Raw genomic sequence first — 27810 nt, 5'->3', positions numbered from 1 at the left:
TGTAGAAAACAAACTTATGGTTATTGGGGGAAAGGGGGTAGGGAGGGATAAATTGGAAGATTGGGATTGACATATACACACTACTATATATAAAGTAGATAACTCAAAAGGACCTACTGCATAGCACAGGGAACTCTACTCAATACTCTGTAATGGCCTATATGGGGAAAGAATCTAAAAAAGAGTGGATATGTGTATAACTGACTCACCTTGCTGTACACCTGAAACTAACACAACATTGTAAATCAACTATACGCCAATAAAAATTAAAAAAAAAACAACGAAATGCCACTTTTCTGGCTGCCACATTGGATTCCAAAAGAAAAGTCAACTATCACTAGGCAAGGAAATATGCATGTATTATAAAGAGGGGGAGCGTTGGAAGAGGGGAGGCCCCAGACCAAAGAAAAACAGGATTGAGGAAAAGAAGAGTTGAGGCCTCCCAGATGGTAGAGAGAGAGGAATGTTCAGATGATGAATAAAGCAGCCCAGGGGCTCCCCTGGATTTGTGGCACCCAATTCAAATATCCCCACCAGAGCCCCAGTTCAAACTGACAGTGAGGAACAAATTGATTGACCTTCTAGTAGACATGGGTGCAACCCATTCCACGCTAAAAGACCCACATGGAACACAGAACACCTCAGTCCACCCCTGATCATTTTTACAATCATTGGAACATCAATTAGGAGACCTGACAGTTTCTTGTATGTGCCTGAAGGCCCTATGTCTCTCTTGGGTTGAGATCTCCTTTGTAAACTAAATGCTCAAGTGACTTTTTCGCCAGGACATCTTGATGTATGGGTCCCACCAGAACACATTTTTAAACCTACAGATGGCTGTCATAGAAAACCCAGAGAAGGAGATGGAACTTCCTCCCCGCTGAGGTCTACGAAAAGACCAAAAGTATGGGGTGGTGACACCCCAGGAAAGGCCAAAAATACAAGGCCAATACAAAGCCCATTAAGAAAGGATGCTGGGACACCTAATCTAAAATAATATTCTTGGATGCAAGAGGCCCAGAGGAAATATAGCCAATTCCTGAGAGATTCTTAAAAACGGGACTAATTAGATCTTGCAAGCCCCCATACAAGACCCCTATCCTCCCAGTTAAAAGGCCCAACTCAGCAGAGTGTCACTTTGTTCAAGACTTCAGGGCTATTAATGAGACAGTCTAAGATCTGCACCTTGTGATCCCAAATTCATATACTCTGCTCACAACTATTCTGGGACAATATGGCTGGTGGTCAGTTTCACACTTGAAAGATGCTTTTCCTTTGCATCCCTACTGCAGAGAGTCACAGCAGCTATTCACCTTCGAATGGCAGGACCAGAAACATGGGTAACCCAACAATATTTCTGGACAGTCTTACCTCAGGGGCTTAAAAATTCTCCTGCTTTTCTTTGGAGGAGTGTTGGCTAAAGACCTCCAGAATGTAACACTAGATGAAGGGTCCTTGCTCCAATATGTGGATGAGTTGCTGATAGCGAACCCCACGTATGAAAAGTGTCTACAAACTATCATTAAACCTCTGAACTATTTGGCTGAATATGGATATAAAGTCTGTCCAGAAAAGGTCCAGGTATGTAAGCAGCGGGCCACGTGCCTGTGTTTTGCTTTATCCCAAGGACAATGAGATCTATTGCCTGGCAGAAAACAGGCAAGTACAGTCTTAGGAGTACCTAAGACTCACAGACAACCAAGGGGGAATGGCAAGATTCTGTCAGATTTGATCCCGAATTATGGGCTCACAGTAAAGCCCCTCAAAAAGCTTTAAAAGAGTGCCAGTGGTTCCCTGGTGGCGCAGTGGTTGAGAGTCTGCCTGCCGATGCAGGGGACGCAGGTTCGCCTCCCGGTCCGGGAAGATCCCACATGCCGCGGAGCGGCTGGGCCCGTGAGCCATGGCTGCTGAACCTGCGCGTCCGGAGCCTGTGCTCCGCAACGGGAGAGGCCACAACAGTGAGAGGCCCACGTACCGCAAAAAAAAAAAAAAAAAATACTTAACTTAATCACACCTGTAAAGTCCATTTCTGCCATCTAAGGCAACATGCACAGGTTCCAGGGATGAAGACATGGGTATCTTTGGGGATGGGGAGCTGGGGGTTATTATTCAGCCTACCACACAATACAAAATGTCTTGCTGATCAGTTTGGAAATTTTTATGGGTATCATTTTCCTGTAATACTAATGAGTCAACTTTATATCCTTCGTGTATAAGTCTGTAACCGGCATTCTCTTCACTGTTAAGCTTCAGTGTTTGTTAGCTCGCAGAAACTAGCGATGGCAGAGTCAGTGTGACCCCAGCATATCTGGGGGCTGTGTGCAAAGGGGACAGAAGGGGAGCCTCAGAGAAGCATCAGGCCAGCCTTGGGGGTGGACTTCTGCACTGCAGGCTTCTGCTCAGCCTACCTTGCCCCGCCTGATGTTTAGGAAGCAGCGGAACGGAGGCCAAGGAGAAGCAGCTGCGTCTGGGTCTGTCTGAGTGCTCTGAGCTCGGGCAGCAAGTACAATTAACAGCAACATGACAAGCTGGCTTAGTAGGGACTCCGGAGACCCAACGCTGGAGAATTTCTCTCTCATGAGCTGTAAAGATACTACGGTTCCTCTATACCCTTCACCCAACTTTCCTTAATGTTAACACCATGCGTAACCATGATACTTTGCACAAAACCAAGAATTTAACATCGCTACAACTCAGCTACAGGCGAAACTCAGATTTCCCTGGTTTTTCTACTGTTCTGTTCCAGGATCTAATCCGGGATACCACATAGCATTTGTTATGTTTCCTTAGACTCCTCCAACCCATGAGAGTTTCTCAGTCTGTTCTTGTTTTTAATGATTTTCACACTTTTGAAGATCACCGGTCAAGTATTTTGTAGAATACTTTTCAAACTGGGTTTATCTGATGCTTACTCAATCTTAAACTGAAAGCTCAGTGGGTAACATTTACCCTTAGCCGTGGACTGTCACCCTCTGTGAGAAATTTGTGAGAAATGCCAGGAACCAGGCCCCTACTGCCTTCCCACCAAACGTTTCCTAATGTGCTGGCTTGTTACATTCGGTTCTTGCCTTCCCTAGGGACAGGAGAACGCCAGACCCCCGGTGCTTCTAGGGGAGGAGCTTTCACTCAGGACTCAGGATGGCTGGGGGCTGGAGCCCGAAGCGGAAGCAGAGGTTTTCTGCATGGGGTGGGGTGACTCTGCAGCACTGTGTCTTATCTGCTGGCACAGAGGTACGTGGCCGAGTCCCCGGGTTCTGTGGGCTGGATCTTCAGAGTGGAGAATGATGCTTTAGGCATCTCAGCTGAGAATCGGTCCTTGGGCATCCCTGACTCGTCTGTAGGAGATTGGTTGACGAAATAAATCAGAAACTCCAATCCCTGCACCGAGGTCTGTCTGTACCAATAAAGCACAGTGTGGCCTGAAATCGGTTCACAACTCAGAGTTACTGCATGTCCCATTTCTGTCACCTCATGCCTGGGTGTCTGGATGACTCCAGCATCTGTGGGCTCTGTGAAAGAATTTGGAAACAGAATACGAAAAATATCAGAGTCACAATAGGGAAACCCTACATGAGGACATTGAATATTCCAAGGACTCACCTATTCGCAGGAGACAAAGGGCTACACAGCAGAGGGCTCGCATGCCCACGGCAGGATGAGAACAACGATGTGGAATTGTCCAGACCAGGGCCCCTGTGGAAATGAGCAGAGAAGTGTGTTTGGGACAGCTTATCCCCACAAATGTGTTTGTCAGTGACACCACTGAAGGAGCCACCCCCCGCCCCCTCCCCCCGGGCCGCAACTCAGAAGCTCCCTTCAGAGAAGAAGGCTGCATCTCCAGGAGAGGAATCAGGCGGGACTGAACTCAATTATAATTGATCTAAGATAGAGATTTACACATCCAGAGGCTCCCTGCCGATGTTTTGATATTATCAATTCATAATGCCTTCTCTATACAATCTCTTAGCTAGAGCCTGCCAACTATTTCCACTTGAACCTCAAACTCCAAGTTTAAATTGTCTCATTGTAAGCCAGCTTCTCTGTGAACCCTCCTATTCCTCTCACTGGTGGCTAGATGCTCCTGGTCATATCACACTCCAAGTCATCCATCAGTTAGGAGGTGGGCTCTGGGCTCTCCAGGAAAAACAAGAAGAGTGACTGCATTGTTAGGGCTTCAGGGACCGAACTGATGCCTGGAGAACTGATTCAATTTGAAAGCTCTTTTTTTTTTTTTTTTGCAGTGAAAGACCTTTCTGCGTTCATTTATCCTTGAGCGCTATTAAATTCTCAAAGCCCGTAGCATAGAATTTCCCTCATTTCTCTGTCCCCACCATGAAATAAGCAGATGATTTTCACGTTCTCTTTGCAAATCAGATTCTCTAGAGTTGATTTAAACTGTATTCTTACTCCTAGAAAAGCTCGATGTTTTTAAATGAACACTGGGCCCTTTCCCTATGAAAGGGGTCTGCTGCCACAAACCCACTCCCTGTCATGGTTGAGGTTATGAAAAGCTGAGGGAAGCTTTCAGTTTACTGGGTTGTTCGAGCAAGTTATTTGTTGACCAGGAAGAAGGACCAGTTCAAATCCATATTTTGTGAGTAGCACAGAGACACACTGCTGAGTCTTCTGAACCCGAGGAGCACATGCCAATTTTAAAACGAAGATAGTTTACAAGCTGGATTTTGTTACCAGAGGTACCTGTTTCCCTTGTGGGCTCCGTCCCCTTGGTTTCTGTTGGACCCTGAATGTAAAACTGAGGCCGTTATCGTATTTTTATAAAAGGTCATTGTTTGTTCCTTCCCTGTTACCGGGTACCTATAGACATGGTGGACAGAATCATGGCTCCCCAAAGAGCTCAACGCCTGGTCCCTGGAACGGTGGATTTGTCACATTGCACATCAAGGGGGAAGGAATTCAGGTTCTAAATGGAATTAAGGTTGCTAATCAGCTGACCTTAATACAGGGAGACTAGACTGGACTTTCCAGCTGGGCCCAATGTAATCACAAGGGCCCTAAAATGTGGAAGGAGAAGGAAGAGTTAGGGTTACAGCGATGCAGCATGAGAAAAGACTGGATCCATCATTGTTGGCTTTGAAGATGGAAGGGCCCACTAGTGGAGAAATCTTGGTGGCCTCTAGAAGCTGAAAAAAGCAAGAAAACAGATTCTCCGCTCCAGCCTCCAGAGGAAGGCAGCCGGGCTGACACCTTGTTTTAACCCACTTAGACCCATTTTGGACTTCTGACCTTCAAGACTGTGAGATAATAAACTTGTATTGTTTTAAGCCACAAAGTGTGTGGAAATTTGTTAGAGCAGCAATAGGATCTAATAAATGACAGTATCCTTGGGGGTCATGAGTGGAAGAGGCCGTAGCGAGATACCAGATACAAGGGGGAGACCGAGGTTTAATCACACAGTAAGAACTTGAAATCAGCCCAAGGGAAGCCCGGGCAAAAGACTTCTTATCTCTGCCAGACCTCAGCTGCTTCCAAGAGACACATCGGAGTCCGGCAGAACTCCATCGAGCATCTTCCTACTGAGAGCAAAAGTTCTTGGGGAGAAATTCTGTTGTCCTGATCCACCCCAGCCCCTGCCTGACACATGGATTTGCTGGTGGTGTCACTGTGGTTGTCAGCTCCCCGGGGGCAGCACTTGTTCTCCTGACCCTACTCTCCAGGTACAGCAGAGCCGGTGGGCTGGCCTGGGCTGGTTTGGTTCAGGCTCACTAGGCTACTCTGACCCTCAAACTGCTTCTCTGCTTTTCCCAACCCAGAACGTGCAAGCTTCACCACCCAGCTCCTTGTGCAGCCACGTCTTAAGCAAACTTGGAGGAATGCCCACTGCAAGCATACCTACCATTCAAAGCCGGCTCAGAGCAAAACCCACCTACACAGCAGAGGAAGAAAGGTTGGTCTCTATTTCCTTCATTCTCAGCCATTATTCAAGACACCTGCCACTCCCTAACTCTAAACCCAACCCTATGGTTTCCCTTAATGCCATCCTTCCAGGCCACATAGATGCTAGATGACGATGAAGCCACAGTGTCTCCTAGTGGCCGGTGGGCAGAAGCAACACAAATATGCTGTCTGCCCAGCACATAAGGGGGGTTGTGTGTTGTTCCACTGAGTACAGGGGGTGTGGGTATTATGATTTGTTGGTGTTAGAGGGTCAATAAATAATATTGACTTATTATGGCCTAAGACAGAACACCTGCGAGTTAGACATCAGAGTCAGGCAGAGATAATAACATCAGTTTTGATATTGGTAAATAACAGGGCTCAGATGTGAAACCAAATGGGCTGGCTAGCACTATGCTGAATCAGAATTTAACTCACTTTCTCTCCCCTCCAAACTACAGGCCGACCCTCTATGGATAAGAAAGTTCTCCGCTATTCTTGGTGCGTGTTGAGAAAACACCAAAGAATCTCTCTCTTTCTCGGTAGCCAGGAACAAGGCGAGAAGATGAGAGACTAAAGAAGATAAAGAGATTAAATAAGATAATCTATTTCCCTTCCCATAGAGAAATTCAGCAAGGAATAGGAAGATGAGAACAGGAGGATTACTTTACGGAAGTCCCCGAAAATGGGAAATGTCAAATAAAGTGTTGTCCTAGGAAACTGGGTTTAAGGAGAGGAGAAAAATAGACACATGTCAGTTATTCTTCCCAATTCCAACAACTGCTCCTTGAATATACTCACAGAAAAACGGCACAGATGTGTCCTGACAGCATAGCAATGAAACAGATTCCAAGTCCATTCTGTACTCTGTGATCAAGTCTACAGAGTCACTCCCTGTTTCATTTCCCATCCTGCCACACGGTCCCATGGAACATCAGAGGTTATGCAATGAAAGTTAAAAAAAAAAAAAAAAAAAAGAAAAATTTAAAACTCCAATAATAAAAATGACAAAAACAAATAGATGTCTCAATTTGATTATAAATACCCTTTAAGTTTGTAAAAGAAATACTTTGGTTGAAATTAAAGTTCAAGTGTAACATCTCTATGTCGTTTAAGTTAAATATCAAAGAAATCTCAGACTAAGAATCTAACATTAATTGGTTTTTATTTAAAATTCCAAATAAAATTCTTTTGACTTTAATCCCAGTAATTATAAATGAGAGCACTCAAGGTAACCCTTCTTTGCTGTCTAAATAGTTGGGTTAAAAAAAAATCAACATCAAAAACTTCAATTGCGCTTCCCTGGTGGCGCAGTGGTTGAGAGTCTGCCTGCCAATGCAGGGGACACGGGTTCGAGCCCTGGTCTGGGAAGATCCCACATGCCACGGAGCAACTGGGCCCATGAGCCACAACTACTGAGCCTGCACGTCTGGAGCCTGTGCTCCGCAACAAGAGAGGCCGCGATAGTGAGAGGCCCACGCACTGCGATGAAGAGTGGCCCCCGCTTGCCACAACTAGAGAAAGCCCTCGCACAGAAACGAAGACCCAACACAGCCAAAAAAATAAATAAATAAACAAATGTGGGGTTTTAAAAAAAAAAAGAAAAGAATTAAAAAAAAAACTTCAATTAGTTAAAGTCTAAAATATAGTGAGAAATTCTTGGCTGGAATCTTGGAGAGGAGCATCTAATCTAAGGAGGGGAGCATAGCAGTCCTTTTGCCCTTAAGGACAATTGCCTTCCCTGACTCAGTGCTCGTGAAACTGACAGTCCAGGGGGGCAAGACCAGTAAAAGACCAGAATGTACCAAACGTGGGACATTGAGAAACTCAATGTTCTCTCTTGGTGATCCAGGACACCTCAAGCCTTGAATTCCAAATCAGGTAGCCCTGGACTGTTTATACCCCACACACTTGGCAGAAGCAAAACTTTCTCTGGTCGATGATCTGTCCATCCAAGATGAAAATTATTCCTACAAATCTAGTGCCTGGCACAAAGTCAAAGATAACCAGATTCATGAGGAGAAATACAAACACCATAAAAATACAAACATCACAACTGAGAAGCAGCAGAGAAAGAAAATCGACAAAAATAGTCCCACAAAGATCTCAGATGTGAAAATTACCAGACACACCCTAAGACAACTGTCTCCTATGTTTAAAGAGATAAGATGTAATCTTGGAAACTGTTATTAGAGAATTAGTGACATAGGAGATTGGAAAAAGAACCAAATAAAAATGCTGTGAGGAGATGGTCATCAATGACTGAGGTTTTATCAGACAAATCAGCTGGATCAGGATATGGGCAGAGCAGTCGAGGAGATATGCATTGAGTGAATGGACGTATATTATTACTTGCAGTCTTGGTTGGGTAAAGAGAGAAGTGAAACCAGCAGAGATTGAGGGGCAGTGACCATGCCTTTAGGAGAATCTCAGTAAGTTGTTTTCCAAAGAGTTCCAACCAATGCTTCAGAAAGATTTCTAGAATTATCTTAGAGAATCCAGGCAGAAGTTAGAGTAGAGGATACATTATCAGAGGGAGCAATTGGATCGGGGGTGATTGATTGTTTTAGAAGTTCTTACTAAGGAATATTTTAATGCACTAAGGAACTATTTTCATGTACTAAGGCAAACAGCTGAAATACCCTCAACATGCAGTGTTGAGCTGTGTTGGTTACAGTAACAAACTCCAGAGTAAGAATTTGTTTTGAGCTAAGATTTGAGACTGGTTGCCAGGATACCCATTTGTGTATATTTCTTTGAAGTTGGAAAAGGGCTGAATAAAATAGCTAAAATGATCATCCCACCACCAACGTCATTATTATCAACACATTTCCATAAAAATGGGAAAAAAGTGTTTTCCAACCACATACTCTGTGTTGAGACTTTGATGCCTAAAAGTTCCTGGGTAAAAGCAGAGAGAGAAGGATATCAACTTGAATCATTCAGATGGTGAAAAAAACCTCAGCGAGCCTGCTGTTTGCTACACTCATAGAATCGCCATCTGTATTATTCAAGTTTATTGGACGTGTTTTGTGGCTGCATATTTTTATAGGAGAAAAACCATCACTAGCCCCTGAGGGCTGAGTCTGTGACAAGTACTTTCAGTTTGGGATTCTTGAGTTTTCACCACAGAACGCTTCTCATCCCTGAGTCATAATTATTTTCAAACAACAATTTCGGCTCTCGTGTTTTAAGAAATAATGTGTGTCCTCCATCTATATGCATCACAGCTTATCTCTGCAAACCCACTTCTTCCCCTTGCATAATGAGGAGTAAGGGGAGGGCTGTCTGGAGCTGCCATGAGCAACACAGAGAGGAAGAACCATGAAGTTTGTGCACAGGAAGGAAGGGTCTGTGCAAGGCTGTGGCTAAGCTGCTGGCACAGGAATGCACAGCCGAGTCCCCCAGCTCTGCAGGCTAGACCTTGAGAGTGGAGTCTGCTCCTTGGGGCCTCTCTGCAGAAAATCGATTCTGAGGCAACTACAAAACATTTATTTCAGCCTCTTCCTCAAAGAGAATCAGTAGCTCCAGACCCCTTGTAAAGGATACTGTGGCCTGAAACAGGATCGCATCACAAAGCCATGGCCTGTCTTCTCTCTGTGATCTTGTGTCTGGGGGACTGGGTGACTCCACCTTCTGTGAGTTCTGTATCAGGAAAAGACAGAATTTGAAAATGGAAAGAGGAGATGATTGAAATAATCACTGGAAAGAGAAAACGCAGAGAGAGCTTAGTGTTCTCAGGACTTACAATTGTACTTTATGTAACAATTATGCCCCCAGGAGACAGAGGGTTTGCTCAGCAGAGGAGCCCGGAGCCCATGGCAGGGTCAGGGCAGCAGTGGGAGGTTGACCAGCTCAGGGTCCTTGTAAGCATGAGCAGAGGAGGAGGGGCGTCCTTGTCCCCACTGGCAATTCCCATGGTGACATCACTGTCTCGCAAATGCCCATAGTCTTAGAAACCAACTGTTATTAACTAAAACATATCTAGAAGTTTGTTGAACATGTTCATAGACTGCATGTGAATTCATCCAACTGTCCCCACGCATGGCTCCAGGGCTGAGCGATTGGATCTCCCATCACCACCTTCTAACTCTCTGCTGGCTGTTTCTACTTGGATGTGTCAAAGGTGACTCACGTTTGAAATATCAGTTAATAACCTTTTTGTGTTATCTGTAATTATCCTTTTCTTTGGAGGTGTCTCTTTTACCAGGTTCTCTATTTTCCCAATCAGATGAGTTTAGACAAGGTAAAGCCAGGGTAATTGCCACCGCTTTATCCTAGAAGCACAGTGAACTAACTGACACAATTGAAGGTAGAGAGATAAAATGATGCCCTAAGTGTAGATGTGAGTTGGAAGCTTTTATTCTGTCTGAAGGTCAAAGACCAGTTTCCTCTTTGCTTTCACTCATCTCCATGATGCATTCAGAGAACTCTCTTATCCCTGAAAATACCAGGATGGATACAGTAACAATAAATACAAAATTGAATCTTCTGGAATCTTAAAAAACATAGCATAACATACAATTGAATTGCACTGGTTAGTATCTGACTTTTTTTTTTAACAGGGCAACATTTGTTCTGAAACATTTCTTTTCATTGTCTGAGTGGTGAGGTAGAAAGGGTTAGAGGACTGGAGAAGGCCCCAAGAGTTGGTATGAAACAAGAAAACAAGGAAATGTGTGTCAGAGAGGTGGAAACAGTAGAGTCGTGTTCTCAGAGATAATCTTCTGAATACCCACAACCTAGGGCTTACATGCCAACGCTATCAAGTTAAGACCCACAGATGTAGAACTATCAGAGCCATCCGTTTCCCTCGTAAATTCTCTATTATTGAGATAGAAAAGCTGCTGGTCTGAGTCCAACTTAATGTTGGTCCCAGTTAATCATCCCATGATGGGAAGTTTCTTCACATTGAGGTGTCACTACTTGTCCCATTCTTGTGCCCAGGGGTTAAAAGTTCTGAGTGATGGCAGCGTTCAGGGTGGCAGGACACAGGGCTGATCAGGCTACATACAAAATGCTTGCAATTGAGGCTTGCCCATTCCAGGGAGGAAATCCCTGCTGTCTTCCCAGGCCTCACCTGCAGCACTGAACAAATCCAAAACAAAGTCCAGGCAGGGATGGGGCATCTTACTGCTCAAGGGAGGAAAGGCAGGAGTTCTGGGAGATCTGATACTCATTAAGGATATTTGCAGTGTCTTAGCCAGCAATTTGAGACTAGCCTAGACAAGGTCTTGAATTATCTACTCTCCTCCCCTGCATTTCCCTTACATCATCCTATACAGCATCTAGGACACACAACTAGTAGGGGTTAAGTTTGGGGTACAGGTGTATATCTAGAGTTTCTCTAATGGTCTCCCAAGGCAGATGTTTTCCATCTCATGGGTCCCTGAGAATTCGGCCGGCTCCTGGCTCTTCTCTGTCTACACCCCCAGCAGGGTCAGAAGATTCTCCACTCCGTGATTTGCTCCACTTGGTGACTTACAGTTCAGGTTCACTGCTATGCAAAACCCACCTGCATCCATAAAGGAAGGAGAGTCTCCATTTAATTCCTCACATTCCACTGGCCACTCACATCTGCAAACCAGAGGCTGGATGCAAGGATGAAGTTGCATTTTTTGTGCCTCAACTTCTAAGGCAGAACTAAGCCCTGTTTCAAAAACATCTACAGATTTAATGTGATCCCTATCAAATTACCCATGACATTTTTCATAGAACTAGAACAAATAATCCTAAAATTCATATGGAAACATAAAAGACCCAGAATTGTCAAAGCAATCCTGAGAAAAAAGAACAAAGCAGGAGGCATAACCCTCCCAGACTTCAGAAAATACCACAAAGCTATAGTAATAAAAATAGCATGGTATTGGCACAAAAATAGATAAATGGATCAGAATAGAGAGACCAGAAATAAACACGCACACCTACAGTCAATTAGCCTTCGACAAAGAGGCAAGAATATCCAACGGAAAAAAGACAGTCTCTTCAGCAAGTGGTGTTGGGAAATCTGGACAGCCACATGTAAACCAATGAAGTTAGAACATACCCTCACTCCATACACAAAAATAAACTCAAGGGCTTCCGTGGTGGCGCAGTGGTTAAGAATCCGCCTGCCAATGCAGGGAACACGGGTTTGAGCTCTGGTCCGGGAAGATCCCACATGCTGCGGAGCAACTAAGCCCGTGCACCACAACTACTGAGCCTGTGCTCTAGAGCCCATGAGCCACAACTACTGAAGCCCGCACGCCTAGAGCCTGTGCTCTGCAACGAGAGAAGCCACCGCAATGAGAAGCCTGTGCACCTCAACAAAGAGTAGCCCCTGCTCACTGCAACTAGGGAAAGCCCGTGCACAGCAACAAAGACCCAACACAGCCAAAAATAAATTAAATAAATAAATTTAAAAAATAATTCAACCCCCCAAAATAAATAAATAAACTCAAAATGGCTTAAAGACTTAAATGTAGGACATGACACCATAAAACTCCTAAAAGAGAACATAGGCAAAACATTCTCTGACATAAATTGTACCAAAGTTTTTTTACGTCAGTCTCCCAAGGCAATAGAAATAAAAGCAAAAATAAACAAATGGGACCTAATCAAACTTATAAGCTTTTGGCATTTTCTCACCTCCTCAGATGGCCCACACTCTGTCTGTGGAGTGTGTTTCTCTCTAAATAAATCCACTTCTTACCTAGAAACAAACAAACAAACAAAAAACCAACTTATAGGCTTTTGCACAGCAAAGGAAACCATAAACAAAATGAAAAGACAACCTACGGACTGGGAGAAAATATTTGCAAATGATGCGATTGACAAGCGCTTAATTTCCAAAATATACAAACAGCTCATACAACTCAATAACAAAAAACCAAACAACCCAATCAAAACATGGGCAGAAGTCCTAAATAGCCATTTCTCCAAAGAAGACATAGAGATGGCCAATAGGCATATGAAAAGATGCTCAACATCACTAATTATTACAGAAATGTAAAACAAAACTAAAATGAGGTACTACGTCACACTGGTCAGAACGGCCATCATTAAAAAGTCTACAAATAACAAATGCTGAAGAGAGTGTGGAGAAAAGAGAACCCTCCTACACTGTTGGTGAGAATGTAAATTGGTGCAGCCATTATGGAAAACAGTATGGAGGTTCCTCAATAAACTAAAAATAGAGTGGCCATATGATCCAGCAATCCCACTCCTGGGCATATATCCAGACAAAACTATAATTCAAAAATATACATGGGCCCCTATGTTCGTAGCAGCACTATTTACAATAGCCAAGACATGGAAGTAACCTAAATGTCCATTGACAGATGAATGAATAAAGATGATGCGGTACATGTACACAATGGAATACTACTCAGCCATTGAAAAAGAATGAAATAATGCCATTTGCAGCAACATGGATGGACCTAGAGATTATCATACTAAGTGAATAAGTCAGAAAGAGAAAGACAAATACCATATGATATCAATTAGATGTGGAATCTAAAATATGACACAAATGAACGTATTGACAAAACAGACTCACAGACATAGAAAACAGACTTGTGGTTGCCAAGGGGAAGGGTGGGTAGAGGAGGGATAGACTGGGAGTCTGGGATTAGCAGACTCAAACTATTGTATATAGAAAGGATAAACAACATGGTCCTACTGTATAGCACAGGAAACTATATTCAATATCTTGTAATAAACCATAATGGAAAACAACATGAAAAAGAACATACAGATATAACTGAATCACTTTGCTGTATGCCAGAAACTAATACAACATTGTAAATCAACTATGCTTCAATAAATAAATACATAAATAATTTAATTAATTAGTTAATTAATTAAATACAAAACCCCCGATCTGCTTCTCCATCCAAAACCAATGCCTCCCGATGGCCAGTGGTTCGGGGTCACTGGCCTGAGGCCCTTCATCCAGTGGCCCAGGGAGCCTGGTGCGACTTCTCCACTATTTGCATTAGAACTGGGGCTGACACCAGGCAGTGTTTGTGAAGGCAAATCCTCCCAGCTCCTCTGCAGCTCCTGTTCCCTCCTCACTACGCTAATACATACTGTTCAACTACAACTTGGGATAAATATTACTTTTCCTCCATTCACATTCAGTCAACTTCCCAAAGTTTGTGAGTTTTTGACTATCCTTTAGAACACTCAGCCTCTCTTGACACAGGGAAAATGGTCCTGTGCAGCTGTTATATAAAGACAGTGAAAGGAACCTAAGTAATTTGAGTATTTTGGTAATTTATCCTGAAGTGTTGTTGTCAGAGTATATCCCACAAAATGTTCTCTGATATAGCTGTAATTTTCTTTTATTTATTTTATTTTTGACTGTGTTGGGTCTTCGTTGTTGCGCACAGGCTTTTCTCTGGTTGCGGCGAGCGGGGGCTACTCTTCGTTGTGGTGCGCGGGCTTCTCATTGCGGTGGCTTCTCTTGTTGTGGAGCACGGGCTCCACGCATGAGGGCTTCAGAAGTTAATGCACACGGGCTCAGTAGTTATGGCTCGCGGGCTCTAGAGTGCAGGCTCAGTAGTTGTAGCGCATGGGCTTAGTTGTTCCGTGGCATGTGGGATCTTCCCAGACCAGGGCTCGAACCTGTGTCCCCGGCATTGGCAGGCGGATTCTTAACCACTTTGCCACCAGGGAAGCCCTGTAGTTTTTCTTTTGTAGTGTAAGAGAATTTCCAGTAATCGGTACCTTTACTCAAATTTCAGACTGTCACTCTTGAAAATTTTCCAGTCTGGTAAGTTTGAGGTCGTAACTTACTGCTTCAGTTTGCAAGAGTTTGATTCTAAGTAAGGTTGAGAATGTATTCACATGTTTAGTGAGAATTCATGTTACCTAGAATTACCTAGATTAAGTACTGCCATTTTTACTGGGTCATCTTTTCCTTATTAAGTAATAAGAATTATGTATTCATTTTCGATACTAACTCTAATAGACAAGGCCAGCTATGCTACAGAGAATAAAACAAACCCTAAAATCCCAGTGGTTTAACTCTAAAACATTCTATTCCCCATGACCATGAAGTCCAGTGTGGCATGAACAGCTTCTTTCTGTGGTTGTCCACCAAATTAGGATCCAGGGAGCCAGGCTGCTTCTACAGTTTAATTAGCCAGACAATAAAGGGTTCCTTCCAAGTTCCTCCAAGCATGGCAAAAGAGAGTTGAGGCATGCCCATGCAGAAAGAAGCTAATGCAGCAGGTCTGAAACTGCTGTGTCTAGAAAGCCTACTTGCAAGTCTGGCCTTTGGCTGGCATCTGGGAACTTGGCTGGTGAACAGCTATCTATATTGATAGAAAGTTTTTTTGAGAAGAGTGTCTCACCGTGCCTGGACCATTGGTGTGAACAACATAGTTTATGCCGAACACTGGATTTCCTTCTGGGAGACTAGATCTTCCATTCGTGGTAGGCAGTGGGTGCCTATGGGATCAGCTCCCAGTAAAACCTTGGGCACTGAGTACTCAGTGGGCTCCCTTGGCAGAAATATCATACCCATGATGCTGCGTTTTTCTCGCTGGGGGAAGTGTGAGCTCTGTGTGAGCCCTCCCAGGAGGAAGAGAGCATAACGAAGCCTGTGTATGGATGGATTCTTCTAGACTCCATGTCTTTTTCCCTTATGATCTGCCACTGAATATCTCCTTGGTCACTAATATATCTTAGTCATGGCTACAACTCTATGCTGTATCCCGTGAGTCTCTTAGCAAATCTCCAATTGGGAGGACACCTGGAGGCCTCATCACAGTGCCACGGAATGTTATAAAGGACACGGCTTGAAACTGGCTTGCGTAATTTTCACGCACATCCCATTGTTCAGAACCTAGTCTTAGGTTCCCAACCCTCCAACTACAGTGATGTTGGAATCACATCGGAGCCACAGGAATTTCGTCTCTGTCACACTGATTCTTTATCATCTGTCTGCAAGTCTTCCTGTCTTTTCTCAGTCTGTGGCTTACCTTTTCATTTTTTACAGTGTGTTCTGACATACAAGAGTTTAATTGAATGCAACTCACATTATGAATATTTTCTTTGCAGTTTGTGTTCTTTTGTGTCTCCATTAAAAAAAAAAACAGGGCTTCCCTGGTGGCACAGTGGTTGAGAGTCCGCCTGCCGATGCAGGGGACACGGGTTCGTGCCCCGGTCCGGGAAGATCCCACATGCCGCGGAGCGGCTGGGCCCGTGAGCCATGGCCGCTCAGCCTGTGCGTCCGGAGCCTGTGCTCCACAATGGGAGAGGCCAAAACAGTGAGAGGCCCGCATACCGCAAAAAAAACAAAAAACAAAAAAACAAAAAAAACCCACAACAAACCCTTCCTCAGATGAATGCCCCAGAATATTTTTTCTTAATTTCTCCTAGTAAAATTTAATTTTACTCTTCACAATTAAGATTAAGTATACCTGAAATAGATTTTCATGTAAAGAATGAAGTAGAGAGTTAGAAAGAAGAGGGAGGGATATATGTTTAGTGCGAGAGAAACAGCCTACAGAAAAGATCTTAGGGTGGCAAAGCACATGGCACAGAAGAGGAAAAAACTAAATGTGGATGCATATGGCTGGAACAGGGAAAGTCAGGGGAAACTTGTGCAAGACAATGGTGAGGGACAGACAGAAGCAAACGTTATAGGACCTTGTAGGCCTATTGCCCAGTAGAAGAAAGGTAGCCAGGAGCAGAGACCGTGTGAGTGAACATTTCTTTTTTTCTTTAATATTTATTTATTTATTTCTGGCTGCGTTGTGTCTTGGTTACGGCATATGGGATCTTTCGTTGCGGCGCATGGGCTCTCTAGCTGTGGCGACCAGGCTTAGCTGCTCTGCGGCATGTGGGATCTTAGTTCCCCGACCAGAGATTAAACCCATGTCCCTTGCATTAGAAGGCAGATTCTTAACCTCTGGGCCACCAGGGAAGTCCCCGTGAGTGAAGGTTTCTGACTTGTAAGGTGAAGGATAGTAGAGGGTGGGGTAGGCAGTAGATGAAGACGTCACAAAGCTCACAGGGGAGAGAAGGATGTGGGCCTTTGAGATTATCAAGGGGATCTTCATGTATCTCAAGTAAAGATGCACTTTCCTTTCTGCAAGCAGAGGGGACCTCAGAAGAGAGAACCAGCTAGCTGTAGTGTTGAGCTGACCCGTAGTCAGGCTAAGACGGGCATGGGGCAGACTTCAGCACTGAGAGTCACACTGCCCTCTGCTGTCCAGCCCCCATGCTGGCAAGAACTCTGTGCCTTTGATGGAGACAGGGGCTTCTGAGGGTTGGGGCCAGACCTCACGTGTGCAGGCAACCCTCAGTCTTTCTAACCACGCTTTATGTGCAGAGAGGAAGCAGATGTGCAGTACTGTGGAGTCACTGCTGGCACAGAAGTACACAGATGTCCGGGAGGGGATAACAGACTCCAGGGTCAGGGGGAAATCCTCTGTTTTTGATCTCGAGACGTTGTACCCATCAGGGATTTCTCCTTTCTCAATGTTGCCAACACTATTGGAGTAATGGATCAGCCTCAGCCCGTGTCCCAGGTCTTGTCGGTACCAGTACATATAGTCATGGTTATCAGTCTGGTGACATTCCAGAGTCACTGTCTCTCCTGTCACTGTGATCTTGTGTCTTGGTTTCTGGGTGATCCCGGCCTCCACAGGTCCTGTGATAGACAGAGCTGATGTTGTCATCCCAAGAGGAAGGCTAGTATTGAGGTCTTGAGAATTCCAGGGACGGGAGCCCACCTGTACTCACCTGCCCACAGGAGATAAAAAGCCATGCCGAAGAAGAGCCTGGTGACCATTTCCGGTCCTGGACAGAAGCTCATATCATCCAGTTTTGTTTTGGGGAAATAGAACTTGGGCTCTTGGGAAATCCTTGGCCGTCCAGTGGTTAGGACTCAGCACTTTCACTGCCGTGGTGTGCCTGGGTTCTATCCCTGGTCCGGGAACTAAGCTCCCACAAGCCTCGAGGCCCGGCCAAAACAACAACTTGGGCTGCCAGTAACTCAATGATGTCACTATCCTTGACACATGCTTGAGCTGCAGAGCTCAGCTGCCACAGCCCTTCCCACAGGAAGAAGTCAATAATATATATAAAGTTGAACAGCTCAGAACAGGAAGAATTAGTAAGTCTGCTTTAAAAAGAAATCTTATGTCTCTATGCTTTTTCCCTGCCTTTTAGTAAGGAAATTTTTTCTTCTCTGCATAATAACATTCCTTATTTGGATGCTGTTAAGATTTTTCATATTTCTGTAGACTAAGAAATATTCTCATGGCAATCCCAGTACTTTAGTGACCTCTCTGCTCAAAATGTTACTAGTTTTTTTCCCTTTGCCTAAACTCTGGATAATTGACTATCAGCCAGCAGTGATCTTTTCATTTAAAAAGAACTACCTGATGTCCAGAATGTTTTCAGTCTCAAGGTCAAAGTCACTGGAATTTGAAGAATTGTTTACATTGGGAGCTCCACTATCTGTGCTCAGGTCTCTATATCCTTGGGGGTAAGAGTCCTCCCTTCCCCCCCCCACCCCCCCAAGGAGGCCATGGGAGGACTAGACCACTTACCCCCTGTGACTGTGCTTTCTGTGAAAAAGAAAGGAGGCGCATTAGCAATGTGGATGAGAGACCCATCCAGACGTACACATGCGTGATGCCTCCAGGGCCACAGGGAAATGTTCTGTCTCCATTTGAAAGGTCTCATACACTCCAAATGAGAGAATATTGATTGAATCATATTTTATTACATTGAATCATAAATTGCTGTAGTGCAAGACTTACAGCTAGACAATATCAGGGCATACTGTCATTTCAAACATAGGTCATGTGAGTGTGTGTGGCTCCCCTATTTCTGTGATTATATATCTCCCTGTTATCTGGATGGGTAATTCCTATAATCACACAGTAGTGAGAAAGGATATGGAATCCAAAATCAGAGACAAGAAGGAGGCTGATGTAGCACTGCATGGAAATGCTTGTGACTGGGGTCTGGCAAACTTGGGGAAGGGCTTTCCCATCTATGCCCAGGACCCACATTGTCCCAGGGACCAAGAGCCTGACAGCAAAGCAGCCTACTGACCACGGCTGGGTGTGTGCAAAAAAAAGGGAGTTTTTCAGCTAGGACTCACATTCTTTGGGGTAGGGTACATGGAGTCCTAGAAAGCTGAGGACTGTTCTCATGATAAGGTATGATCTACCTATAATATTAATATTCTCAACAATACGCTAAATTTTAGGGAATAAGTATTTACCAGGAATATTTCCTTTTTATTTTTAAATTAATTAATTATCAAGTCACAAATTTGGTGTTGCTGAAAACATACACCTCATCTAGAAGCTTTGTCTGTTTTTTGGTTTTTAGGTTTTTTTTGTTTTGTTTTTGCACTGGTGTTTCTAGGCACCTGGAACAGTATAGAACAGTACCTACACACGGTAAGTAGTGAAGAATAGACTGGCCATAAAGTCAGTGAAGAATAAAATAACTTCAGGCCCTCTCAATTGCACAGAAATTTTCAAGACTTAAAAATTTTTTTTCTATTCTCTTTTTCAAAGAGCACCCTAACATTTGATAAGGTTTAGGCCATACCAAAACCTGGATCTACTCCACATTCAATAAGTGTTTGTTGAATGACTGAAGAAAAAAAATGATTATCTGAGTCCAGGCCGACTCTACTTTCGTAAAACATAACTCTAGTCTATTCAGTTGCAAATATCAATAGGTTCAGAGCTTTAAGGGAGCAGAGATCATGTAAGTCTGTTGGGAATTCAAAATAAACCAAAATGAATTGAGAAAGATTCATTCATATATGTTATATAAGACTTTTTGAATGACTGAATGGCAGTATGAAGAAAAGAAAAATGGTGGCCTCTTCCAAAGAGAAGGATCTTCTTATTTATTTATGTATTTATTTTTGGCTGCATTGGGTCTTCGTTGCTGTGCGCGGGCTTTCTCTAGTTGCAGTGAGCGGGGGCTACTCTTCGTTGTGGTACATGGCTTCTCATTGCAGTGGCTTCTCTTGTTGCAGAGCACGGGCTCTAGGCGCGTGGGCTTCAGTAGTTGTGGCGCGCGGGCTTAGTTGTTCCGCGGCATGTGGGATCTTCCCAGACCAGGGCTCAAACCCGTGTCCCCTGCATTGGCAGGCGGATTCTTAACCACTGCGCCACCAGGGAAGCCCGAGAAGGGTCTTCTGATGTGACATCATTCCATCACTGTCAGAGAGCAGGGAGAATGAAGCAGGGAAGGAGAAAACCAGGATAAGGCACCATAGTGAAGTTGTGCTGGGGCAACAGGAGATGGATTCCATTGGGAGCTTCTGAGAAGCCCAGGAAATGCGTCTCTGAACTATTCCTGAATGCTGACTCTGGAGCTGTCGTCCCCTGGCTCCTGTCCCACAAGAAGCTTTAGCACCCCTTCAGCTCTGGCTGCCCTGTATACGGGCCAACGGGGCTCCTGTGACATCAGAGAAGACCCTGGGGCAGAAAGCAGAGGGACCCCCAGCATGCATGTGATGGGGAGCCGTCAGCATGGGGCAAATGGACATAGGCTTGCACATAACCCTTAACCGCAGTCAAGGATGAAATCAGAGGTGGGCTGAGGATGTGATGGAAAGCGCTAGAGGATCCTTGATGGCCACTCTTCAAGTGAAAGTGTCCCTTCTTCTAGCAGATCTTTCTCATGACTACTAATGGCTCAGAAGCTGGAATTTTCTGGAAGCACCACACCTTCTTGAATATCAGACTTAATATCAAACAGGAAGGGCTGTCCTGGGTCCCATTTTCATTTTCCCTTAAGAGGCAACTCTTTGTAGTTAGTTTCACATAATAAATTATCAGACGACTGTATTTGCATTTCAGATGATTTTGCGTCTGGAGCACAGGTGACTCAGGCAAAAGTAACCCATGCCTGCCTTTGATCCCAGCATTGCACACAGCCAGTAACTGTGCTAGACCAGAGCTGTGTCAGAGAGTTAACAGGGAAGTAAGATTTCTTAAGCCTGAACTTTGTATTACGCAATCTGTTTCATTTTCTTGCATAAAACCTCTGCAAAACAGGTGTCATTGGTCTCAGTTTACAAACGGGAAAACTTAGCCAAATCTTTTCCAAGTCACCAGCTCGAGGCAGGTCGGAATAGTCCAAGGCAAAATAGACCAAGGTCTCTGAAGTCAGAACTCTTTTCTCTTTAGCCTCCCAGGTGAAAGATGTTGTGATGATAACTTGTGTCAGAGTCAGTGTTTCTGAAAGGGACTTGTGGGTCAATGTTCCGATTCTGAAGATGTCTACCTCTACCAAAACGCAGAGGGGGATCTAAAGCGTGGGTGGGTTTGAGTCTCAGCTCTGATATTTGTTAGCTGTGCCTACTTCAGCAAGTTATCTAAACTCTCCAGCAATGAGTATTTTCCCCCTTAACGTGGTGCTCTGTCTCACGTGGTTCTTAAGAAAACGAATCGAAATAACGTACTTAAGAAGCTGGATACCTAGCACAGGAAGGGGTCTGATACTAGCAACAGTCAAAGCTTTGGGGTCCAGGGCTGTTCCACCCGAGCTCAGGACTCATCTGCCCCAGTGGGCCACACAGCCAAGAAGCCGAGTGCCCCAGGCGACTCAGGCAGTAGGAAACTGGTCTTCTCCCTACTCAGGGCTCTGGTTTCCAGGGTGAGAGAGCAGATGTTTGATCCTCCTTTTTCTCTGTATGGAGGGCTTACCTGTGATGTTGCTGTTCTGATGTCCCTGTCCTTGTGGGCTCCCGCAGGCGCCCTGCACCCCCCCAGGCAGGCTCAGCTGATCGAGGCCTTCCCATGCTGTCCAGTCACCCATGGAGCAGGTGGGGCTGGGTGTGCTGAGCTAGGCTGTGCAGGGCTGGGCCAGGTGATCAACCCTCGCTGCTTCTCTATTGCCCCAGGGCAGGAGCTCCTTTCCCTACACCTGTCTTGGATTATCCAGGCTGCCCCACTGAAGCCCCATCACACTCTTCACTAAGTGTAGCCTCCCAGAGAGGCCTTTACTCCCTGCCAGGCGAAGTTCACGGTTCCCTGCTGGGACAAACACACCTGCATGTTTGTTAATGCGAGAAGCCTGTGATCAGCTCTTCAAATGCCAACACTGACTCTGATTCATCAAATTATCTCCCTGACGCAGGGACCGAGCCAGGACTCTCTCGCCCTTAACCCCGCCCCCTCCTCCTCTCCCTCCCCCTCTCCCTCCCCCTCCCGGACGCTGCTGACGGAGGCTCGCTCGGTGGATCCACAGTGCCCTCAAGTGGCCAGTTGTGCAGTAGCGCAATTGCCAGAGCCCAGGCAGGCCGAGTGCTACCTATTAGGATCGAAATCCGGATCCACCGGGACATGCAGGGCACAGGTCTGCTGATTTGCTCTTTATCTGTCTCGGGCTCACCCTTAGCACGTGGTAGTGAGGGAGGCATGAAGTAAAGATTTTTCCAAGACGGAATAAAAATTCTAAACCTCATCAATTAGTGTTCTAGGAAAGGGGATACGGGCCAGTTGCCAGTTGCCCTGGGAAGGGGTGGGACCTCGGGCAAAGCTTTCTCTTTAACCAAAGATAATTCCTGGAGAGGCTGACAGTGGAGTTCTATCAGCCAAAACATCTTCCAAGCAGCCAGGGAAAGAAGCCCATCAAGTCCTTGAAGAGGACACTGCCTCCTTACATATCTTCTCTTATCTGAATATCCTGTTCAAATTTTTTAAAAGTTATTTTATTTATTTATTTTTGGCTGCATTGGGTCACTGTATTGGGTCTTAGTATCTTCTGACAAACACAGTTTTTTAAAATTTTGATAAAGAATAATTTAATTCTTTTAAAAATTAGAACATTTTTCATCCTCTTTTAGAAATCTTTGCCTACTACAAGGTCATGAAGAGAATTTGTTGTGTTTTCTTTCAGACTCTTTATACTTCAGAAGCTTTATAGATCATTGGAAATGTTGTTCCAACTCATATTAATTTTTGGTTTTGGCAAGGGTCAGCAAGCCTTTTCTGTAAGGAGTCAGATAGTAAATATGTTTGGTTTTGTGCACCCCATGCAGTTTCTGCCAGAACTACTCAACTCTGCCATTGCAGTGCAAAACCAGCCATAGGCAATACGTAGATGGTTGAGCTTAGTTTTATTCCAACAAAACTTTACTTACAGGGCTTCCCTGGTGGCGCAGTGGTTGAGAGTCCGCCTGCCGATGCAGGGGACACGGGTTCGTGCCCTGGTCCAGGAAGATCCTACATGCCGCGGAGCGGCTGGGCCCGTGAGCCATGGCCGCTGAGCCTGCGCGTCCGGAGCCTGCGCGTCCGGAGCCTGTGCTCCGCAATGGGAGAGGCCACAACAGTGAGAGGCCCGCGTACCGCAAAAAAAAAAAACTTTACTTACAGATACTGAAATCTGAATTTTGTATAATTATCACCTGGCACAGAATGTTATTCTTTTTATTTTTTTAACCATTTAAAAATGTAAAAACCATTGTTAGCTTCTCGGCCATATAAAAACAGGCAGAGGCCATATTTGGCCTCTGGGCCTTAGTTTGCCAACTCCTGGTTCATGGACTGAGATAAAAATTGAGATTCATTCCTTTTCCACATGGATATATATTTTTTTCCAGCACCATTTGTTGAAAAGATTATTTTTCCCCTCTTTATGCTACTTTTAGTGTTTGACCTAGGGATTACAATGTGCATCTGTAACTTATCATGGTCTATGTGTAAAAAATGTTCTATTAACCATAGGTTTTCCATAAATGCTTTTTATTAGGAAGTTTCCAGTTATTCCTAATTTGCTAATTGTTTTTTTAATCAGGAATGGATGTTGGACTTTATCAAAAATTTTTTGAGCATCTATAGAGATGATCAAATGGTTTTCCTTTGATAGTATTTGATATGATGAATTGTAAAGCTATAGTAAATAAGGCAGTGTGCTATTTGTGTAAGAACTGACAAAACAGACTAACGCATATGCAATGACTGATACATGACAAAAGTGAGATCACAGAGCGGTGAGGAAAGTATTACTCTTATCGGATAGTTATATGGAAAGCCATAACCTTACCTCTTCATTTCATATACAAGGAACTCCAGTTGAATTACACATCTTAATGTAAAAGTTTAAAATATAAAGAATTTAGAAGGCAATATAAGAAAACATGATCATTTTGAAATAGGCAAAGATTTCCTAAACTAGACACCAAAATACAAAATATAAACCAAAGAGGGGGGAAAATGGACTGATTTTGGATTAAGAAGTTCTCCTCATCAAAGGACACAACTAAGAGAGTGAAAAAGTAACCCAAAGAGTGTGTGTGTGCATGTGTGTGTGCATGTGTGTGTGCATGTGTGTGTGCATGTGTGTGTGTGCATGTGTGTGTTCATATGTGTGTGTGCCAGTTGAAAGGCTCATATACCTTGGTAGGAGTGTAAATTGGAAACCTCACAGAACCCTGAATGGGTGACATAACTTATTCCAGTCTTCTTTGAATTACTCCCCTTTAACACCTTCTCAAGTGGGGTTACCTTTTATGAAAGCCAAACTGAGTTTCTATTTAAAAAATAGAGAAGAAAATTAGACACAAAATGACAGCAGGATTGTCAAGCAATAAAAAAGCAATATAGGGACATACATTAGCGTGCATTACTGTGGATGACAGTTCCCTGTGGATAATTTATTTCAGTGGCAACCGTTGCTAAGGATTGTAATTTATTTATTTTTAAGGTTGGTGGCTACAGATGACCTTAACAGTGTTCTGCGTTGGCTGGCCCACATCTGGGCACTGTGTGGTCTGAGTTGGTGACATTCAGTATGAGGAGGTTATTATAAATGTGCTGAAACTAGATAGTCTTACCAGAGGATACTTCACTCTACCTGAGACTGTGGTCTGATATTCAACCCCAATTATAGACTCTTAAACTGTATAAAGGAATCTCAGAAACCCAGATGCTCCAGTCTTTCAAAGGTTATTTTCTGACTTCCTACTATCAGAACAGCCGAAGCCCCAAGTACGCTTATTTCCCCTGCTGAGGGAAGCGTGGGGTAAGTCCTTTATATGGGGATTTCTGGGAACTATGAGTAGAGGTGAGCACGTGGGTGTTTGTAAACAGGAAGGAGGTGACTGTGCCACGCTGTGGCTAAGCTGCTGGCCCAGAGATACACGGCCGAGTCCCCAGGCTCTGCTCCCTGGATCTTCAGACGGGAGTACGAGCCCTCAGGCCTCTCAGCGGTGAACCAATCACTAGGCATCCCCGATGCATCTGGTGCACCTTTTCTCTGAAAATAAGTCAGAAACTCCGGGCCCTGCCCCAGCATCTGTCAGTACCAGTAAAATACTTGGTGACCAGAAATTGGGTCACACCTGAGAACTACAGCCTGGTCCCTCCCTGTGACCCTGTGCCTGGGGGACTGGGACATTCCAGCTCCTGTGTGACCTGTGGGGATAGTAAGGAAGAAAATAATTGTAATCATCACACACACACACACACACACACACACACACACACACACACACACACACACACACACACACACACACACACACACACACACACACACAGAACTGCTTGGTTTGCTGAGGACTCACCTGCCCCCAGGAGACAGAGGTAGCCCAGCAGAGGAGCCTGGAGCCCATGGCAGGGTCAGGGCAGCAGTAGGAGGTTGACCAGCTCAGGGTCGTTGTAAGCATGAGCAGAGGAGGAGGGGCGTCCATGTCCCCACAGGGCAGTTCCCATGGTGACATCACTGAGCCTCAGGATTAATTAATTAATTAAGTACATCTAAGATGTCTGCAATGCGGAGATGCACCATTTATTATGTACCATTAAGAAAGAAAAAAATGACTGTCAGTCATCATCAGAAACATTAAAAGGTGAAAACTTGTGAGGCATAGAATTAATGAAAAATGGAGGGCTTCCCTGGTGGCACAGTGGTTGAGAGTCCGCCTGCCGATGCAGGGGATGCGGGTTCGTGCCCCGGTCCGCGAAGTTCCCACATGCCGCGGAGCGACTAGGCCCGTGAGCCATGGCCACTGAGCCTGCGTGTCCGGAACCTGTGCTCCGCAACGGGAGAGGCCACAACCGTGAGAGGCCCGCATACCGAAAAAAAAAAAAAAAGAAAAATGGAAATTCAGAAGTGGGTCTAAATAGGCACTGATTCTGTTAGGTCCTCACTGTCGCCCCAGTGTCCCGGGGCCTGAATCCCAGACTCCCTACCTGGCCTTCTCGCTTCTCTCCTTCTTTTCTCATCATCAGCTGGACATTTCCACCTGGATGCCTCAACAGCCCTTCACAGTTGAGGTAGGAAATGCTGATTTTATCAACTCCAGCTGAGACTCCTCTTTCTGACCTCGTTCCTGCATTCGCCTGGTGCCATGCATGATCTGGGCAGGAGTGGGCTATGTGTGTGTGTGTGGGGGGGGGGAGGGTGGGTGGTGGAATCGCCACATCTTTGTCCCAAAGGCAGTCTGCACTCACAGCTCTGGGCAAGGGATGAAACGGCGCCTCTGGTGTGTACTGATCTAAGTTCAAATCTTCTAGTAATTCTGGAGGTTAAAACAAAAACAGTTCCCTTGATTAATTCATGAATCTCCGTACAGTTTTTGTCCTCAACTCCCTATCATGGTGCCTCCTGTGTTTCTAAGTCACTTCTAACATAAATAAATGTTACAGAACGTTACCTGGAGGAGACAGAACTGTTTTACCTTTAACGTTCGGGTGAGAGTCATACAATAAAAACGCGGTGGGGGGTTGAACTGACCCTTGGGACTCCTAACAGGCTGCATTATGAGTAATTCATTTCTCATTTTCACTCCTAGGCTAACTCTCAAAACCTGACTGGTGGCCCCCTTCAGAAAAGGAACAAGACACACGATCCTTTCCAGAAGAAGATGGGATTCCTCCAACCTGATTAAGCAGGAAAATTGACCTATTTCCGGCCCCTGAGAGTGTCCTTGGGCACTGCCTGTTTTATTAGTGTGCCCCGTTGAACAGGTAAACTGTGGCCCCCAGCCTCACCGCTTCTCTCTTCGTCACCAGCCTTCACAGGGAAAAGGGGCAGTACAGCTGGTAACTTCACATTTGAAATAAATTATCCATTTCCACCCCCTTAAAAAGCAAAACCGATCAGAACCAGCTTGGAGTTTAGTTAACACTGTGTTCCTCTACATTTCACATGTGTGAAGCGACCACTTAGTTGCCTCTCTCCCCGCCTTTCTCATTTTAATAATAGCTTCTCACAAAGGTCCCTTCCCTAAATCACATTCGTATCTGTGACGCATCTTGGGATTGGAATAATTTGCTCAAATCTCAGTTTTTCCGGGGCTAAGCCCTGATCAGCCATCTCTAGAACTTCTCTTCTTCCAACATCATGATGCTTTTACCTGCAGTGGTGTAGGACACACACGGACGCTCCTACCTGCAGACTGAAAACCCCCAGGCTCCCAGGGGGTCCCACACAGATGTAAACAGACTGTCGTCTGTCATCTGGTTCCACCATTTATCAACTCTGAGACCACGCACGAGGCCATTAACCTGCCTGTCTATCCCCGTTATGCGATATGAAGCAGCTAACAGAAGCAAGTTAGATCTCTATCTACCGATCTGAAAAAATAAAGTCCAAAGTAGACTAAGAGAAAAAAGTAGGCAAGTTGCAGTTAATGTGTGCAGGTGGCCCCGCTTTTGTAGGGGTATTTGGGTAGACAGGTTTGCATGAGCATAGAGAAGAAGGTAAGAAACACACCCCTAAAGGTGGGATTGGATAGGGCTGTGTTTGCAGAGGGAGGAGGATTATTAACATTTAACATTTTCCTTATACATTGTTGATGCTTTTTTATTATAAAACATAGCTTAGCACTATATACAAGGCATGGAAGCAACTCAAGTGCCCATCAACAGATGAATGGATAAAGAAGGTGTGGCATATATATATATATATATATATATATAAAATATATAT

General features: G+C 44.7%; 1 long non-coding RNA gene across 1 annotated transcript; it reads right to left on the bottom strand.

Moving 5' to 3' along the window:
- Nucleotides 1-1984: 1984 nt before the first annotated feature.
- LOC309966066 lies at nucleotides 1985-21950 on the bottom strand. The gene is made up of 4 exons (XR_014326425.1): nucleotides 21579-21950; nucleotides 12523-12586; nucleotides 3601-3693; nucleotides 1985-3509 (listed from the first exon to the last, which is right to left on the bottom strand). It is a non-coding gene; the product is annotated as an uncharacterized lncRNA (long non-coding RNA).
- Between the last annotated feature and the right edge of the window lie 5860 nt (nucleotides 21951-27810).

The sequence above is a fragment of the Leucopleurus acutus genome (genome assembly GCF_964270905.1).
Source record: "Leucopleurus acutus genome assembly, chromosome: 9".
Classification (NCBI taxonomy): Eukaryota; Metazoa; Chordata; class Mammalia; order Artiodactyla; family Delphinidae; genus Leucopleurus; species Leucopleurus acutus.
This window is presented reverse-complemented; position numbering and strand designations above follow the sequence as displayed.